Source organism: Solanum verrucosum, unplaced genomic scaffold, assembly GCF_900185275.1.
Source record: "Solanum verrucosum unplaced genomic scaffold, falcon-dt-bn FXZP01000027.1, whole genome shotgun sequence".
NCBI lineage: Eukaryota > Viridiplantae > Streptophyta > Magnoliopsida > Solanales > Solanaceae > Solanum > Solanum verrucosum.
In genome coordinates this window covers 1,154,027-1,171,044 of record NW_026020214.1, presented here as the reverse complement: position 1 = coordinate 1,171,044, position 17,018 = coordinate 1,154,027, and positions in this window count along the sequence as shown.

Here is a 17,018-nt window from a genome sequence, read left to right as displayed (position 1 = left end):
TCTAAGTATCGTTATGGAGTCAATTTCTTAAAGCCAAATACTGCCAAAGAGCTCATCCAGTGGCAAAAAAGGTTCATACAGGAGGTTCATTGATGTAGAGATACATGATGAAACACAAGCTTCAAGTCGAGGAGAATATAGGCTGGAAAATCAAATCTGGAAGTTGTTCTTTTTTGGGGGATGACTGGCTAGGAATGGGTGCTCTAGCTACTTATAATACCTTTATATCAAGCCTAAACAATGATACCATTGCACACTTTTTAGTAAATGGACAATGGAATGAAAGGAAATTGAGACAACAAGTACCTCCTCTTCTTATTCCATTTATTCTAACTACTAAATTTCAGGTTGTGCAGGGAGTTAAAGACATTGCAGTTTGGAAACTCACTGAAGCTGGAGAATTCACTTGTAAATCAGTCTGGGAAATGTGCAGGAAGAAGAAGGCTACTGTAGTCCTTAATTCACAAATTTGGCATAGACATATACCTTTTAAAATGTCCTTTCTTTTGTGGAGAGCAATACGTTATAAATTACCAACAAATGAATCCTTAGCAAACTTTGGAGTGGAACCTATAAAGTGTTCTTGTTGTTTTCAGCAGGGATGGGATGATGTTGAACAAATCTTCCTCCAAGGACATGTTGCAGGCCATATCTGGAAGTCCTTTGCAGGCAGCATGGGACTCCAGCTGCACCAGAATTCATTAATTAGCCAGCTTTTGTGTTGGAATGGTATTGCAGGAAAGAACACAACACACACGATGATCATTCAAACACTCCCTATAGTCATATGCTGGAATCTCTGGAAGAACAGATGTTCAACTAAGTATGGAGGAAAAACATCCAGTATCCACAAAATTAAATACTTGATTATCAAAGACATGCTTTTAATGCTTAATTCTGTTTTCCCATATCTTCATTTACCTGTAAGTTGGAGAACTGGTGGCATGCATTGAAAAATGCAAACAGGAGATAGGAGTCACCTTAGTTATGTGGAAAACTCCTCCTCGTACTACATACAAGTTAAGTACGGATGGTAGTGCTTTACATAATTTCGGAAAAATAGGAGGGGGAGGCATCTTACGAGATGATCAAGGGAGTATAGTATATGCTTTTGCTGTACCTTTTGGTGAAGGAACTAACAACCAAGCAGAGGTTCAGGCTGCCTGTTTTGGTTTAAATTGGTGTATACAACATGGTTACACTAATATTATATTAGAGGTTGATTTTGAATTATTAACAAAGTGGTTATTGCAGATTGCTATTCCCCTTTGGATGATACACAAGTATATACAGGAATTACAGATTCTTGCTAACCAATGTGTCTTTTTTCAGTGTGTGCATACTTAGAGGGAGGCGAATGGTACTGCTGATCTATTGGCCAAATATAGTCATCAACAAGACATTGTACAAAATTATTACACTCATCATCAATTATCTCTACTAGTTAAAGGAAGCTATCTATTAGAGAAATTGGGAATACAAAATTTCAGACGCAAGAAGCTTAAAAGAATTAAACAACCACCTTGAACATAATTCAAAATCCTTACAGCAAAGGCTCTCAAGGATAACAACATTACATTTTTGACATGCTATAAACTATTCGATTTACTATGTCCTTTAGGTATAGTTGGTTTTTTAGTCTTTTTTCATTAATTCTTGTAAAGGGAGAGTCTCCCTTATTTATGTTTTATTAGTAACTTTGTATTAGAGAGAATCCTCTCTAGGTGCTTAGTTTTAATATTACATCTTATTGTATCGGATGGAGTTGACTAACCTTAGTAGGTAGGTTGACTCTTGTCCCACCTTAGGTTGGAGGTAAGGTATATGCCCCCCTCCTTGTATAATTTTTTTTTCATATATGATAAGGCCTGGGGTTGTTGCTTAGCCCCTGACCCCCTCAAGGGTCGTTCAATTAAAAAAAAATAATTAAATATACGAGGCAGAGGATATAATGATGCAAAAAATTATCACATGGCAGAAATAGATCAATAAGATAGTTTATTTTAATCAGTTATTAGCATGCTGACCGTAGCATATTAATTTTAAAGAAGCAAAATTTTAATCAAACTGCAAAAAATATTAAATCATTGGTTGAAATACATTAGTACACACTACTAATTCTTAACTTTTTAAAATTGTTTAACATAACTTATGATATGTCATTTAATTAGTTTAGCATTATAACAGTACAAATCCTATAATCATAATTAATAAACAACAAATAAGCTAAATTTTTTCGAAAGCCTATATACATGGTATCTACACGCGAACAGTGCGCTAAAAATAATTAATTCCATATATAGACGAATTGTTTTACTCTAATCAGATCTACTGTGAGAAATGAACGAACAATTAAATCACCCTCCTAGAGACATGCTTTCTAACAAAAATAGGTTGCGCTAAAATAAACATGTAGCACGTAAATTCCCTCCCCTTTAGACAGTCCCCCAAATTATTTCATATATCAAGAGAGTTAGTTTAATACAAAATTATTACAAAATTAAATAAGATAAAACCACACTAAAGAAGCAACATCCAAACTAGCTTAAAGTAAATCCACCTGATATCCTTTCCAAGGCGACTCTCCAAAAATCTTGAACTACAGTATCCAAACCCGCTGAAGGAAATATTGCAACATATACACATAATACTAAAGACATACATAATGTTGATTATTCCATATATAGACGAATTGTTGCGCACACATAACTAATTCAAGAAGCAGACATTCAAAATCTAAACTGTGAAAACATCGAACACAACATCACAAAAGGGAGAAATAGAACTAACTCGAACGCTTTCCTTTTAATATTATATGCTTAAATGTGACACACTAGTGAAGAACGGATGAAGAACACTAACCGTTTAAGAAGAATAATTATTTAAAAAGCAAGATTTGATTCCCAATAAAGGAAAATAATAAATTAATGGGAGCATAATTATAATCTTAAACGAGGAAAGTAGAATTAAGGCACAAATCAGTACCTTTACTGACAATCAACAACATCAACTTACCAATAATAATTCTCATAAGAATCTATCTATTAGATAATGTCATTCTCTAGATTAATATAACATCAAGCAAATAAATAAAGGAACTGCAAGAAATAATTTATGCATCCTCAATCAAATACTTATATTTGAATATCAAGACATAACAACTTTTACCATAAATAAAGTAAGTGAAAACCTGCCCGCTCAATTAACATGTGTTATTTCATGAAGTGTGGAAAATCCAGCTTCACTTGATGCAGGCAGGATCGTTTCATAAGAGATTTGACTAGACCATTTCAGGAGAAGTTTGATGAATACTTGAATGATTGCAACCTGATTTTAGCAGTTGCTGTTGTTATGGATCCTAGGTTCAAGATGAAGTTAGTTGAATTCACATTTAACAAGATCAGTTCTAGAGTTCTCACTATCAGTCAGTTTTCCTATGTCCGGTAGACTTTCTTTCAAAAACCTTGACTAATAGAATAGTGAAATTAGAATAGGCGCTGAGGTGAGATATGAGATAATATAGAAGGGGAGTGTTGAGTAACTAAATCTAATTTAGACAAGTAAAATCCATAATTCCTCAATGAAACAGTCATGAGATAACCAAAAAAACAAAAGAAAATAAGAGAAAGGAATTGGGCGAATCACAGTAATCAAGGCTTACTTAGAATATTAGGAGTTGCATATAATCAGTTAAGTAACTAGAACAATCTTACCAAAATCAATTTAATTGTAAGATTATTCTAATTCAATCAAACAAAATTAATTAGAGACATGATATGTGCTAGTATTATGTCACTGTAACACCCCCAAATACTGACCAAGAGTTGCATGTCGATACACCATTTCTTAGTTACTACAATATGTTTTATTCTCATTTTGGGAACTTGAAATTTTGTGATATTTGCAATCTTGCTTAACATAATTGTGATCGTAATTTAAGGGATTGTATTGGGGTATTTACGTAATATTCTAATTAAAATTATGTATAACTTGAAAGGGAGGTGAGGGTTATATGTATGTATGCATTTTGGGCAGCCAACCTTTTTTTGGGCAGCCACCTTTTGGAGACAGCTGTGTATGTGATAAACATCACTCTTGAGACTATATTTTGACACCTCCTCTAGTGAAATTCGTTTCCCCTAAAGTCTAAGAACCTTAGAACATTATCTAACCATTTGTTCTTCAAAATGACAAGAGAAAAACTTGGTCCTTTTTGCTGGAATTTGAGACACACCCTACTCTTTGGCAAGTGATAAAATCTGTTTCTGAGCTGGGTAGTGTTTGGTATTTTATATATATCTCGATCTCTAGAACTTCATTTACAGTGAAATATGATTTGGAAAGCTAATTGTATACCTACAACTCTTATGTGTATGTAAAACTCTAATTTTGCTGTTATGGATTCGAATAATGGGATGCAACATAGGGAAAGTTCTGTCCAAATTTCGGAATTTGAAATCATGTATGATCAACTGATAGTGTTTTGAATATACCTTTTTGTACAAAATATATTTTGCGGTGATTCTTGTTTATTTGCAACCTTAAGAGATGTACCTACATCTTTCATGAAGGATATAGAGTCCAGTTTTGCCGTTTTCCTTTTCAAATCTAAATTGCAACATGAGGTACTAGGCTGGCCAGAATTACTGTTTTGGGAGCATAGTCGTATTTGTATAGTCTAAGCTTACTTGTGATAATAATCCTGTTTTACATCAACATTATTGAGCTACTAGGAATTAAAGAAGTTATTTAATTTTATTTTTTAAGGTTGTATATACTCGTGAACAAGTTGAAGACCTTGATACGTTTGTTGGTCTACGGTTTGAACTCTTGAAGTTGTGTTGGACTGTTTCTATGCTAAAGCATTGAGGTTTGTGTATAAACTTGTACTTACACTCTTTTTACCTGCAGGTATATCTGAAAGTTTATTTTGGTACCTTGGTTACCTCTTGTCACTTTGCATTGTCGTGTTGGTATCTTTTAAGACATTAAGGACACTTGTGTAACTCGTCCACTTGTACAGATTGTTTGATCACCTGGCACTCTTGTTGGGACCTTTTCCTTCTTGTGGCAGTGACTTTGTCACTATTGGCATGCCTCTTGATTTGGATCATTTGTCATCTTGACTCTGGATTTTTAGTCTGTCTTAAGAATGGAAGTTGTCCATTTTAAGTACGAGCTAGAAAGCCATTTTTAATATGGTTCTTGGTTCTATTGATTATTGGGCTTTGACCCTTCTTGATACAGGGCATCGACCCTTCTTGAAACCTGTTTGTGCTTGGTGTAACGACATGATGTATATATTGGGCGAGCCTTGCTATATAATCTCTTGGAAAATGGTGCTATGAGTGTTCTTGACATTTTGGATCTCTAATTATCAAACTTGATACTCTTTATATATTGTTTACTTGATTTATTTGGTATATTTCAATTGTACTGCCTATGACTTGAGAAAGGTAGCTTGGTGAATTTGAGGGCTCCAAACCTATAGTTTTTACACCACTAAGGTATATGATTAGTAATAGTTGTTTCTATCGCAGGGAATGATCAAAAGGAGGCATGAAGCTGGCCATTGGAGATGGAGATTTTGAGAGCCTTAAGGAAGATGACATTTGCATATAGGCATCTATATTTTGTATAAACCTTGGGATTTATACATGATCTATGTGTTGTATATTTACATGAAATTTTGAGGGCTAATTTGATAATGTCACCATGGGTTGTAATATAAGTATGGCTATATGTTTTGTTCTTTTGGGGTGTGTAAGCCCAACTCTTGTAATAAATTAAATTTACTACTTGTTTTGAATGGTTGTGTGATGCATGAACCACCTAATTTGGGTACTCGAAAGTTGGTAATATTCTTTTTATATCATTTTTGCAGTGTGAGGACAATATACGTATGAAAATCTCGTAAGTTATTTGCTTATATTATTTTTGAAAGGTTTTTCTACCATAAGTTAAAATTTTGCGCAATATAAATTTGACATCAAATAAATGTTTAAATGGGCAGGATGGACATCCTTAACTATTTTTTTTTCTTTATGAACCTAATCCCTCTAGTAAATTATAATCAATATGGCCATCGTTAATCTCTTTTAAATGTCGCAAGTATTTAATTAGATTTCTTGTTTAAGTGGTAGTATCCTTTCGAAAGGGTCGCTTCAAGTGTTGGTATCAGAGACTAGGTTTGTAGTTCTAGGACTTTTGCTATGAAATACGTGTATACTTGTTCGCTTTCGAAAAGGTTCTATTTAGATTATTTGTTCACTTACATGGTTTATAATATTTTTTTATCACATGTAGAGTACATATTCATCAAATACATGTCCCTAACAATATGTGATATTCCCTTTTGAAGGAATTAAGTTATGGCCTCTTCTTCTGACCGACCTATGCAAGCTATTCGTGAAGGGTCGGGTACCTCTGTTTCCCAACCTTATGCACTGGAAGGGGTTGGAGAACATCTCTCGAATCAATATGTTCCCCACACTAGTGGGTCTGAAGTGGGAAACCATCGGTGTGTAAGAGCTGGTTCACATCCTCATATAAGTCATGGTGCTCAAGCCATGAACCCTCCTTTTCAACAAATGACTGAATTCTTCCACCACATGGCTCAATCGATGCATGATCCCAACGGGATTAACTTTGAGAAAATAAGGAAAATGGGTGGAGTGGAGTTTGAAGGCACTATTGATCCCACTGATGCTGAACAATGGTTGGAGAGCATGGAGATGGTGTTTGAGTAGTTGGAGTGTTCAGATGTTTCCAAATTTAAGTATGCTATTTCTCTATTACAAAAGGATGCTTATGATTGGTGGTTAAGTATTCTGAATGCTAAGGTAAAACCTCCCGTTCTTACGTGAGATGATTTTCTTAAGGAATTTCGTATTAAGTATGTCCCACCTGCTTATTAATATGCAATGAAAAAAGAGTTTTTGAATTCAAGGCAACGAGACATGTCTATTGTTGAGTATCAACAGAGGTTTCTAAGACTCTCTCATTATGCTGGAGGTATTGTTAAACAGGAAAAAGACAAGTGCAGGAGATTTTAAGAGGGTCTGAATGATTCCACTAGGAAGAATGTGGCAATCCTGCAACATGAGAACTTTTGTAAGTTAGTGTCTACTGCTTTTACTTGGGAACGACTTGATAAAGAAGAAGCTAGTAGAAATGAAAACAAATTCCGAAAGCCTAGACTAGATTTTGGAGGTCTATCAAAAGAGGAAGGTTTGATGATTCTAAGGCTGGTAGTGTTAACAGGCCACCTCAGCAAAAGCAAAATAGATCAGCATTTTCTATAGCTAGCACTCCAAATTATGGCCAAGACTAGCCTCGTGTTCCCACTTGTCCACAATGTGGAAAGAATCATTATGGTACTTGTAAGAGAGCTTCTGGTGCATGTTTCAATTGTGGGAGCTTTGATCATAAAGTGAAGGACTGTCCTAATCCTAATAATGCTCCTTCCTTGAAACTAAAGGCTCAGTTTATAAGCCTTCTATTAATCCTCCTCAAACTAATAGACGTGCAAGACCTAAAAACACCCAAGCAGCAGGTGCAAGTGGAGCTAATAAAGCTAGTGGACCAAGGGCTACTATACGCGCTTATGCTATGAGACAGAGGGATGATCAAGATGGACAAGACGTGGTTGTCGGTAAATTTTACTTATTTGGCTTATGTGTGTTTACACTGTTTGATCCTGGTTCTACACATTCCTATATTTGTTCATCACTTGTTCTTCCTGAAAACGTGAAATCTGCGAGACTTAATTATGATGTGCTGGTTGAAAGTCCTTTGGGTTATCAAGTTGTCTGTAATCAAATCTACCGTGATTGTTCCTTCGTGATTCAGAACCTAGTCTTCCCTGCTGATTTGATTGAAATGCCCTTCAAGGATTTTGATGTTATTATCGGATGGATTGGCTTTATAAATATCATTCAGTGGTAGATAGTAGGTCAAAACATGGGACTTTAAAGGTCCTACATTTTCACACATCATTGTACAAGGTGAAAGATCATTGACATCTACTATTATTTTTGCGGCCTTGGCAAGAAAGTTGATGCATCAAGGTTGTGGGGCATATCTTGCTCAGAAAGTTGATACACAGTTATAGAGTCCTTGTGTCAAGGACATACCTGCTCTATGTGATTTCCTAGAAGTCTTCCCCAAAAATCTTCCTGCGTTGCCCCCGGAAAGAGAGGTTGAATTTCCAATCGAGCTTATTCCTAGATCTACCCCTATTTCTATCACTCCTTATAGAATGACTCCAGCAGAATTAAGAGAATTGAAATCTCAATTGCAAGAACTTCTTGAGAAAGGTTTTATTCGACCTAGTATTTCTCCTTGGGGAACCCCTGTTTTATTCGTAAAGAAGAAAGATGGCACTCTTAGGCTTTGTATTGACTATAGACAATTGAACAGAATAACAATCAAGAAAAATATCCACTACCAAGGATCAATAATTTGTTTGACCAACTGAAGGGTGCTAAAGTATTCTCAAAGATTGATTTAAGGTCTGGATATCACCAACTGCGTGTTAAAGAGAATGATATTCCTAAAACTGCTTTTAGAACTCGGTATGGTCAATATGAATTTTTTGTGATGCCATTCGGATTGACAAATGCCCCTGCAGTATTCATGGATCTAATGAATCGAGTATTCATGCCTTATCTTGATCAGTTTCTGGTGGACTTTATAAATGATATTTTAATATTTTCCAGAAGTAGTGAAGACCATGATAGACACCTTCAGATTGTTTTAAAATTTTTGAAAGAGAAAGAACTTTATGCTAAACTTTCGAAGTGTGAATTATGGCTTGATGAAGTGGCTTTTCTGGGACATGTTTTTATCAACCGAAGGCGTGAAGGTGAATCCTAGTAAGATACAAGCAGTTGTTGAATGGAGACCTCCCAAAAGTCCAAACGAGGTAAGATGTTTCTTAGGCATAGCAGGATACTACAGAAGATTTGTGAAAGGCTTTTCCATTATCGTTTCCCCTTTGACTAAGCTCTTGCAAAAGGAAGTAAAGTTTATTTGGGATGACAAATGCAAAGAGAGCTTTGAAAATTTCAAATCCTTGTTGACTCAAACGCCTATACTTACTCTACCAATTGAAGGGAAAAAGTATGTAGTATACTTCTCACAATGGTCTAGGATGCGTTTTGATGCAAGAAGGGAAGGTTATTTTTATGCCTCTCGGAAATTAAAACCGCATGAATTGAATTATCCTACTCATGATCTTGAATTTGTTGCTATAGTCTTTGCTTTAAAATATGGCGGCATTATTTGTTTGAAGAAAAATGTCATATATTCACTGATCACAAGAGTTTAAAGTACTTGGGTACTTAAAAGGAGCTAAACCTAAGACAACGTAGATGGCTTGAACTCATCAAGGATTATGACTGCACGATTGATTATCATCCAGGTAAAGCCAATGTGGTTGCAAATGCCTTAAGTCGAAAATCCTTCGCAATAATTTCTTTGAGTCTTTTGCCCCTGCTCCTTGAGTTAAGAGCCATGAATGTTTGTTTTACACTTGATTCAAATGGTTAAGTTATTGCTAATTTGCAAGTAAAGCTAATATTACTTGAACAGGTGAAAGAAGCACAAAAGTTATATGAGAAACTGGTAAAATTGACCAGAGAAGTTCAAAATGGGGAAAAACTTGATTTTACATTAGCGGAGGATGGTGGCTTATTTTATCAAAACAGGTTATGCGTCCCTAATGATGACAAATAGAGGATAAAAATACTGAATGAAACACATACTTCACCATATGCAATGCATCCTGGAGGTACAAAGATGTACCAGACCATCAAAGAACATTATTGGTGCAATGGTATGAAGAGAGACATTGCAAAGTTCATTTCCAAATGTTTGGTTTGTCAACAAGTAAAGGCAGAGCATCAAGTCCCAGTTGGTTTACTACAACCCTTGTTGATGCCATAATGGAAATGGGAGAGAATAACTATGGACTTTGTTTCTAGACTGCCTCACACTCAAAGGAACTATGATGAAATATGGGTGATTGTGGACAGGCTAATCAAGAGTGCTCACTTCTTAGCAATTAGGATGGATTACTCACTTGACCGTTTAGCCGAGTTGTACATTAATGAGATTGTAAGACTACATGGGATCCCTGTGTCTATTGTATCTGACCGAGACCCAAGGTTTAAATCTAGATTTTGGGGCAGCTTGCAGGAAGCTTTGGGTACTAAGTTGAAATTTAGCACTTCGTTCCATCCTCAGATAGACGGTCAGTCGGAAAGAGTGATACAAATTTTGGAGGATATGATTCGAGCTTGCATTATGGAGTTTGAGGGTAGTTGGGACAAAGATTTGGCTTTAATAGAATTTGCTTATAATAATAGCTACCAATCGAGTATTGGAATGCCTCCCTATGAAGCCTTATACGGAAGAAGATGCGAAACCCCTCTTTGTTGGAGTGAAGTTGGTGAAAGAAAGCTTGTTGGTCCTGAAATTGTGCAACAAATAGAGGACAAGGTAAAAATAATCAAGGATCGTCTAAAAATTTCTTCGGATAGACAAAAGTCGTACGCTGATCTTAGAAGGCGTGACATTGAATATCAAGTTGGAGATAAAGTATTCTTAAAGGTATCTCAATGGAAAAAGATTATGAGATTTGGCCAAAAAGGAAAACTTAGTCCTCGATTTATTGGGCCTGATGAGATACTTGAAAGGGTTGGACCAGTTGCATATAAATTAGCTTTGCCACCGGAGTTAGACAAGATCCACAATGTCTTTCATGTTTCTATGCTCAGAAGATATCGTTTTGATCCATCGCATGTTCGTCCAGTTGAATCTATTAAGGTTAATCCTGACTTGACTTATAATGAAAAACCTATCCAAATTGAAGCTTGAGAAGTAAAGCAACTTAGAAACAAGAGAATCCACTTAGTAAAGGTACTTTGGAGGAACCATTCTGGAAATGAAGCTACCTGGGAGAGAGAAGAAGACATGAGGACTCAGTATCCGCACTTGTTTTGGGACTAGTGTAAGGTAAATTTTGAGACGAAATTTCTTTAAAGGGGAGAGAGTTGTAACACCCCTAAATACTGACCAAGAGTCGCATGTTGAAACATCATTTCTTAGTTACTACAATATGTTTTATTCTAATTTTGGGAACTTGAAATTCTGATATATTTGCAATCTTGCTTAACATAATTGTAATCGTAATTTAAGGGATTGTATTGGGGTATTTACGTAATATTCTAATTAAAATTATGTATAACTTGAAAGGGAGGTGAGGGTTATATGTATGTATGCATTTTGGGCAGTTAACCTTTTTTTGGGCAGCCACCTTTTGGAGACAGCTGTGCATGTGATAAACATCACTCTTGAGACTATATTTTGACACCTCCTCTAGTGAAATTCATTTCCCCTGAAGTCTAAGAACCTTAGAACATTATCTAACCATTTGTTCTTCAAAATGACAAGAGAAAAACTTGGTCCTTTTTGCTGGAATTCGAGACACACCCTTCTCTTTGGTAAGTGATAAAATCTGTTTCTAAGCTGGGTAGTGTTTGGTATTTTATATATATCTCGATCTCTAGAACTTTGTTTACAGTGAATAAATATGATTTGGAAAGCTAATTTGTATACCTACAACTCTTATGTGTATGTAAAACTCTAATTTTGCTGTTATGGATTCGAATTATGGGACGCAACATAAGGCAAGTTCTGTCCAGATTTCGGAATTTGAAATCCTGTATGATCAACTATTAGTGTTTTAAATATACCTTTTTGTACAAAATATATTTTGCGGTGATTCTTGTTTATTTGCAACCTTAAGAGATGTACCTACATCTTTCATGAAGGATATAGAGTCCAGTTTTGCCGTTTTCCTTTTCAAATCTAAATTGCGACATGAGGTACTAGGCTGGCCAGAATTACTGTTTTGGGAGCATAGTCGTATTTGTATAATCTAAGCGTACTTGCGATGATAATCCTGTTTTACATCAACATTATTGAGTTACTAGGAATTAAAGAAGTTATTTAATTTTATTTTTAAGGTTGTATATACTCATGAACAAGTTGAGGACCTTGATACGTTTGTTGGTCTATGGTTTGAACTCTTGAAGTTGTGTTGTACTGTTTCTATGCTAAAGCATTGAGGTTTGTGTAAAAACTTGTATTTACACTCTTTTTACCTACTGGTATATCTGAAAGTTTATTTTGGTACCTTGGTTACCTCTTGTTACTTTGCATTGTCGTGTTGGTATCCTTTAAGACATTAAGGACACTTGTGTAACTCGCCCACTTGTACAGATTGTTTGATCACCTGGCACTCTTGTTGGGACCTTGTCCTTCTTGTGGCAGTGACTTTGTCACTATTGGCATGCCTCTTGATTCGGATCATTTGTCATCTTGACTCTGGATTTTTAGTCCGTCTTAAGAATGAAAGTTGTCCATTTTAAGTACGAGCTAGAAAGCCAGTTTTAATATGGTTCTTGGTCCTATTGATTATTAGGCTTTGACCCTTATTGATACAGGGTGTCGACCCTTCTTGATACCTGCTTGTGCTTGGTGTAATGACATGATGTATATATTAGGAGAGCCTTGTTATAGAATCTCATGGAAAATGGTGCTATGAGCGTTCTTGACATTTGGATCTCTAAATATCAAACTTGGTACTCTTTATATATTGGTTACTTGATATATTTGTTATGTTTCAATTGTACTGCCTATGAATTGAGAAAGGTAGCTTGGTGAATCTGAGGGCGCTGAACCTATAGTTTTTACACCATTAAGCTAAATGCTTAGTAATAGTTGTTTCTATCGCAGGGAATGATCAAAAGGAGGCATGAAGTTGGCCATTAGAGATGGAGATTTTGAGAGCCTTAAGGAAGATCACATTTGCATATACACATCTATATTTTGTATAAACCTTGGAACTTGTACATGGTCTATGTGTTGTGTATTTACATGAAATTTCGAGGGCTAATTTGATAATGCCTCCATGGATTGTAATATAAGTATGGCTATATGTTTTGTTCTTTTGGGGTGTGTAAGCCCAAGTCTTGTAATATATTAAATTTACTTGTTTTGAATGGTTGTGTGAAGCATGAACCACCTAATTTGGGTACTCGGAAGTTGGTAATATTCTTTTTATATCATTTTTGCAGTGTGAGGACAATATATGAATGAAAATATCGTAAGTTATTTGCTTAGATTATTTTGGAAGTGTTTTTCCACCATAAGTTAAAATTCTGTGCAATATAAATTTGACATCAAATAAATGTTTAAATGGGCAGGATTTCTTTTTTTTTCTTTATAAACCTAATTCCTCTACTAAATTATAATCAATATGGCCACCGTTAATCTCTTTTAAATATCGCAAGTATTTAATTAGATTTCTTGTTTATGTGGTAGTATCCTTTTGAAAAGGTCGCCTTAGTCACGACCCGAGCCTACACCCTGAACCTGGTTGGCACGCGAGAACCATTGATGGCCCTCAAGCGAACCCTCATCCTAGATGACTACAAGCAGAATGCTAACTCAAGCATACATAAGCATCAAATTGAAAGAAACGATCAAAAACAGTTTACTAAATCTTAAAACTTTGCTGATAATACTGTGTATGAAACATAGATTTTAAATAAAATACCTAAAACTGAAAAACACTTCGGAACTGTCTATCTATGAAGCCTGTACTATATATAGACGAGTGTTAGGAAAAGACTCACGATGACTCAAAAGAAATACTAGTAACAACTCATAAAAACTGGAGTTCTCCGAAAGCAACGAGACCTCACTCGAAATTTGATGAGCGGATGAAGTGGTCTCAACAGACTCTTGTTGAGGATCCTAAGAACATGTATCTGCATCAATAAAAGATGCAGGTCGAATGACATCAAAACATTGAATGTACGAGTATGTAATATAGCTGAATAAAAAATAACTAAAAGAAAGAACTACAATAGATAACAATGTACTCAAGCTGAATATAAAGAAATAAAAGAGTTAAATCATTTAAAACTTTACAAAATACTTACTCATCTCTGAGCTCAACATATTAAGTTATATAATAAAATACACTTTTATATTTATTTGGGAGATTCTCTAACCAACAACTATCACTATGAGCTACGTGATGATACAACGTCTCGCCCACGTTGCCAGAACTGTCCTATACCTTGTCGGGGTATAGAACACCTCAACTAAGTGGATCCACTAAGCTATGCTTAAAAATCAATAAGGAATCATCTAAAAAGTATGATCATTTACCCATGTAGGCATACATGAACGAACTTTGAGTTGTTTGAACTCGTCCCTATATTTGTGCTTAATACTACTCCCAATAATATATACTCATGCTCATATGTTTAAAAACATAACTCTTCCTCTGATTTTAGATAATTGCTCAAACTACTCTCTTAAAAGAGGTATCTGCTCTTGAAATATCTTTTAAACTCATAACTCATTTAGAAATCTGAGTTTCTCTTTTATCAATGTAAAAATTGATACCTCTGGGAATACATAGTCCTCTTATACTCTTACTTAATTCATACTTGAAAACTCTTTCTCAAAAACATATCAAAATCATATTTTAATATGATCATTGATGAATCGGGAAGTCATACAACGTAAACATAAATGGTGTATCTAGATACAATACTGCTCATACATTGATGGCATACTCGATTGTCATACTAATCATATTTTAGAAACTCTTTTCTCAAAGCTCATCTTTACTTTCTCAAAACTTAGTTTAAGAACTCAAGTGTTGGCTTTAAAAATCTTTCCAAAATTTATAAATCAAATCATAGGGTTCATATGAAATTATGGACATGAATGACTCAACTCAAGGATCTTAATAGCAATAAGGAAACTCATTACTCAGAACTCAAGAACTCGAAACTCATAACTCAACGATATTTCTCCTCTAAAAAATACTCAATTCATAGGGTTCATGCTGAAATATAGACATGAAGGAATCAACTCAAGAATTTTAATGTAGAACATATAAAAATTCAATAATTAGGAACAAAATTTCAAAAAGAAACATGAACTTAAGAACTCAAATCAAGTTATCTCAAGAATACTCACATCTAGGGATAGAATCGTAGATCACTCTTTTACTGATTTGAAAGTAGATGTAGGGCGTGAAGACGAACTAGTCCAACACTATGATAGCCTTACATGCCCGAAAGAACAAGGTTCTTGAAGAATCTTGAAGAAGAATTTGATTAGAAGTGTCGAAACCCTAGCTTGAAGGAGAACAATCATGAAAACCTTTCTTGAGATTCTTGAATTACTTTCTTGAAATCTCTATCACCAAGAATTATGATTTTCATTAGTGATTCATAATTTGAAGGAATTTGAGCTGGAAAGAATGAAATTATTGGAGGAGAAAAACTTACCTTGAAGAAGAATCTTGAAAAAGATCGAAAAAATCTTGAATAGAGTCTTCTACTTTGATTTTTCTTATGGTTTTGTCTAAGTGTTTAAGAGAGAAAAGAATGATGGATTAAGAGATGAAAATCTTATTGTTTTGGGTCTTTAATTAGTGAAGAAATTCGTTTAGGGGTTTCTTAGATATTAAAAGACAAAAAACTACCCTTTTGAATATTTTCCTGTCGGCTAATTTGTCATTGCATTGTATCAGGTTACTAAAATAGTCATAACTTTTTACTTGAACCTTGAATTATTGCGAAATTAGTGGCGTTTAAAAGAAGATTCAAATACCTTTAATTTTATAGGTTGTGGTGCACGTAACTCTTTATATTCTAAGAGATATGGTCATTTAAAGTTGACCCAAGTAAAATCTTACATTAAAACTTAATCGGTAAGGAAACTTTCAACTCAATTTTGTGCTAGGAGTTTTTAGTGACCTTAATTGATAGCCAAAATCATTCCCACATTAAAGAATTTACCTTTACATATATGAGTAATTTAAGAATCACCCGATATGACCCTACAAGTAAATGAAGAATGATTCGAGTCTTAACTTAGAAATTTTTGGGGTGTTACATATTAACTAGTGTTCAATATTAAAAGTTGCAATTTACAATGTTTGGAGAAATATGTATCAAGAATAAGTGAACCAAAGAATCAACTAGTTTATGCTTAAAACAGAATGATATTCACATGAAGTAAGCATTCATAAAAAATGGTTAGAAGGTAGATAATAATTAAAGCAAGAACAAACCTGGACGGATCTGAATAGATCTGTCTTTAAGAGACCAAAACTTTAATACTTCAAATTGACTCAAACTTTGACCAGAATCTTGGTTTGAGCAGCAATGTTGGTTGTTGATCGCCTTGTCGGAGTTGTTGTTGTTGTTGTTATTGCCATTTTTGAATAACGTTTCAAACACACCTCATCCAATTCTAGGTGTAAACGATCGTTAAGTAGTATAAAACCCAATGAAGAGTTGCGGTCGAACCCACAGGGAGCGGTACGTGTTCAAATTACAAATGTGGTCCAAATAGCTATAGGAATAGAAACTATCGAAAAATATATGTAAACAAGTCTAAGGGGTGATAATGAATGTCAGATGGGGGATGTGGGGTTGGTTTGCAATTATCACCTACAATGCAATCAAACAATAGAAAATAACAATAGAGAGAGGATTTCTCGGGATGTGATCGATTACAGACAAATTTCGCTATATGGGTAATTGAAACTACTAATAAATAGCTAAATGTCAGTGGGTATGTGTAACACCCCAACTTTTCAAAACGTCTAAATTAACTCGTATCTTCGTGAAAAGACAAGGAGGGTGAGTAATAAATTAAAAATGATGTGGTATGTCATATTTTAAGTCTTCAAGGGTTGTATCTCAAGTTTTGAAGTTAAGTAAGTGGCAAAATTAAAGTGGGCGAAAGTTATCGTAAGTTCCTTTTTAAAGATTTCTCTAAAATTTGGGCCAAATGTCTTGGATGTTTTCTCCCAATATATAAAGAGTTAGAAGTCCTATCACCCATTAAATTGAAGGCCTATGAGTCTAGTTTGCAACGCACAAAACCCCGTATCAAACCGACATCAGAGTAAA